Source organism: Sus scrofa, unplaced genomic scaffold (assembly GCF_000003025.6).
Source record: "Sus scrofa isolate TJ Tabasco breed Duroc unplaced genomic scaffold, Sscrofa11.1 Contig915, whole genome shotgun sequence".
Taxonomy (NCBI): Eukaryota; Metazoa; Chordata; class Mammalia; order Artiodactyla; family Suidae; genus Sus; species Sus scrofa.
This window is the reverse complement of record NW_018085349.1, coordinates 30,556-34,920: the sequence shown is the minus strand read 5'-3', so window position 1 is coordinate 34,920 and position 4,365 is coordinate 30,556.

The following is a 4,365-nucleotide window of genomic DNA, read 5'->3' as shown; positions in this document are numbered from 1 at the left end:
TCAGTCACTGTATCCCCAGGCTTGTACTGTGTGCCAGGCACACAGCAAGTTAGCCAATGAAGAGTTAAGTAAATAAGTCTCTGCTCTGAGCAGAGACTCACAGATGTCCCATGAGTTATCGGGTACCCTTTGGCGTGAAAGTGCACCTTTTGAGACACAGGCCCGCCTCCCACCTAGGCCCGGGCCCCAGCCCCTACGCTGACCCGCGGTGAAGTGGGCCCCTAACCCAACACCAAGCAGGTACCACTTGCACATAGAAGCATCTTTGAAAGTGCAGCACACGTCCTTGTCGTCTTCATTGGTAGCTGAGGAAGAACAGGTGGTGAAAGAGGGCCTCCTCAGGCTAGTGGCCATGGGTGTGGAGGTTGCGAGGTGCTGCGTCTGGGGGGGACATGGAAGAGGCATCGATGGATGCCAGATGAAGAGAGCCCGGGAGAAAGTAGGCAAGAGAGGGCTGCACCCGGCTCAGCTAGCACGGCTTAGAGACGTGTACGGGTCGTTTCCCTAGCAACCTTCTGGCTAATTGCCGCCTCAGCTGGGAGGCTCCTTGGCCAATTTTCCTGCCCCCTCAGCCCGCGGATGTGTCCATTGGAGAATTCCTTTGGCCCCGCCCACACACCGCGGGAAGTGAAAGTAAACTGAAATTGAAGCAAAACAGTACCACAAGGCTTTGTGGGAATCGTTATTCTAGGCCCTTTGGGAGGCCTGCTCGTTTCTCATTGCAGGTCAGGAAATTTTTAACTGTAATTAACTCAGGGTGGAAGAGCTGGCAGGATTCGCAGCACTGGGGCAACGGGCAGAGAAGACAGCCAGATAAACAAGTGTCAGTGCTACAGTCAGTTGTGGCTCAGTCTCATTCAGCCATCAAACAAATATTTATGGAGGGCTGGCTCTATGGCAGGAACTAGGCAAAGAGCTTTGCACACTAAACCGCCTTTGAAATGTTGGGAAGGAAAAAAAAGTGTGTAAAACAGATACTATGGAAAATTATGTAGCAGTGAAAATGAGTGAAGGAGAGCTAGCAGTTACAAGCATGAGCAGCTGAATTTCAAAAATATGATACTCTAGAAGTTACATTGTGCTTCAGCGAAAAGAGCCTGATTAGTATCCTTGAGAATATAGGTTCCATCCCTGCCCTCACTCAGTGGGTTAAGGATCTGGCATTGCCCTGGGCTGTGGTGTAGGTCGCAGATATGTCTTGGATCCAACCTTGCTGTGGCTGTGGTGTAAGCCAGCAGCTGCAGCTCGGATTGACCCTCTAGCCTGGCAACTTCCATATGCCACAGGTGTAGCTCTAAAAAGCAAATCATCACCATCGCCACTGAAAGAAGAGAGATAACATGTTTTTAATGTTAAAGAAAAAACTTGAGTCAATATGAAGGAAAGATATGGGGTGAGTTCTCATGCCAGGAGTTCTTGTGAACCCTGACGTTGTATGCCTTAATGAGATCAGGGAGTGCAAAGACAAGGAATTGATTTTGTGTGTTTGGTTACTTTGTATTATCTTCAGGTTGAAGGAAGTTTAATTTTAGCATGCTCTGAGAGCAGACAAACTATATGTAGCCAAAGGGATTTTCCATTTGTCAAAAGCATGCCAAAAGCATTTGGGAATTTGAGATTAGCAGATGTAAGCTATTGCGTATAGGTTGGATAAACAACAAGGGCCTACTGCAGAGCACAGGGAACTATATTCAATATCTGTTTTTTTTTTTTTTTTGCTTTTTTAGGGCCACACCCACAGCATATGGAAGTTCCCAGGCTAGGGGTCTAATCAGAGCTATAGCTGCCAACCTATGCCACAACTACAGCAACACTGGATCCAAGCCATTGTCTGTGACCTACACCACAGCTCATGGAAATGCCAGATCCTGAACCCATTGAGCAAAGCCAGGGATTGAACCTGTGTCCTCTTGGTTATTAGTCAGATTTGTTTCCACTGAGCCATAATGGGAACTCCATACCTTTAATATCTTGTGATAAGCTGTCATGAAGAATATGTATGTATGGATATATCTATACATATGTATAACTGAATCGCTGTGCTGTACAGCAGAAATTAATACAACATTGTAAGTCAGTTATACTTCAATAAAATAAAATTTTACAAAAAGCATGCCCAGCTCTTTGCAGAAGGCACAAATACAGAGCTAAAAACTAGTCAGCTAATAAATTTCTTTTAAAGTCAGATTGCCAGTGTTGATGAAAGCTCCACAACTTCTGAGAGTCCTGGAAGATTTTTTTGCTTTTTTTCAATTAATTTGTAGCCTCATTTTTCATTTTGACTAATTTATTTTTTTGTTTTCATATTTTATTACAAGGTTTTGACTAAGTTTGGGGAATATACAACTGCATAAAATTTATTTTCTGCCTACAAGAAGCCTATAGTTAAGAAGATGAAAATAGCCTTTAATACCTGATACTTCCATATGTTCTTCAGCTGTGTGTTAGATCAGGCTTGTTTGGGATGGTATAGATATGTATACCTAGCAATATAATAAGTTATACAGATAAACCCATTTTATAAATAGAGTAATATGGGCAATAATGTAGATTTCAGTAGAATTATAAAAGGATGAGTAAAATTTTGTGTTAGAGAGTGCCTTATGCCTAGAAGGAGGTAATGCTTCTGAGTATGTGAAGGGGTTATCCGAAGAGAAAAGGGAAAATATAGCAGACTGTGTTTCTGATATCCATTTTCCATTTCTTGTTTACAAAACTGCAATTATATTCCAATCAAAGGCACATGTTTCATAACCTCTTTTGCAAATGGAATTGCTAATTATAACTAAAAGGGCAGATGCTGGATGGATGCTTTTGATCTCGAAGTGGACTCATCTGGGCTAGAGATTGTCCTTGTATCTTCCCTCCTTATGACTTCCTCCTTTTTTATTCTTTCTTTTTTATTTTCAGGCCACACCTGAGGCTTCTGGAAGTTCCCAGGCTAGAAGTCAAACTGGAGCTGCTGCTGGCCTACATCACAGCCACAGCAATATGGAATCTGAGCTGCATCTGCAACCCATTGCACAGCTTGTGGCAATGCTGGATACTTAACCCACTGAGCAAGGCCAGGAATCAAAAAGGCATCCTCCAGGATACTAGTCAGGCTCTTAACCCACTGAGCCAAAAATGGGAACTAATTCCTCTTTTTTCTTGCCTCTAGTACATACATTATATCAGGAACTCCAGCAGCCACTGTAGACCATGAGGAGATCTTGATGAAAGTTACAGATTTCTGGTGAAGTAGAAAGCTACAGAAAACATACCTCCTTGATGACTGAGATGTCACCATACTTCCAAGATTCTTTTTATGGATGAGATAAATAGGACTCTATTATGACTAATGGTGAGATTAATTTCAGATTTTATGTTATAAAAATTTTCATCCAAAAAGCACCAATACACAGATAACAGAGTGAGTTCAGGTAAGAGTCAAGAAACTGAACTGACTAGAGTTTCATAAAGTAAAACACCACTACTGACCCTGACAAGTATTGAGATATCTTCTCCCCTATATGATTACAGTTTTTACCCTCACCTATACAATTGTAACTCTTCATTTAAGATGGCTTTGGGCTTGTTGAGTACATAACCTTCAAATGTATCTCTCTGTAATTGATGTCTCCAACAATCAAGCCAACTTTTACTAGGAGAACAACCAAAAATTGTAGATAATTTTTAAAAAATCAGACATTAAACGGTTGTCAATCAGCCTGGTTTCAGGGACCAACATTGCAAAGAAGAGGAAAGCACATTTGCATGAGCTTTGTGATTCACTACTTTTCCTTTAGAGACATATATCTCTGTGAGCTAACTGGCTGACCTGCAAGCTGGATCTGGGCAATCAACTTACTGGCTGAGGTCAGTTTGCAACTTCTAGCTTCCTCAGGTGAAATTGAAACTGTATCCCTTACACTGAGAGCAAGGAGAGACTGAAAAAGGAGGCAGCCAACTCCAGATATGTAGGTAGCTGGTTTAATGAGCAAGGAAATTTATAGACAAGTGGCTGCAAGATGAGATTTCCACCAGAATCTTCAAAGTTTATACAGAGTCCTTAATGGGGTACAGTGACATATTCAGTCCAGATGGTCTCAACAACACCTTATTTTCTTAGGATTTCATCCTTAAAACAGCTCTGGCTATGGGAATGGTGGGTGGAAGGTGCATTGTAATGACAGGGGAGAAACTGAGGAGCCTCTGATTGCCCAGATCCAGCTTGCAGGTCAACCAGAGGTCAAGTCTTCTCAATGATCTCTAACAGCTGAATATCCAAGATGAAAACAGGAACTAAAAGTTTAGTTAGCAGAGCACCCTTTCAGCAATCTCTGATGAGAAAACCAAAATTGAATTTCAGGGCTGGCCAAATAT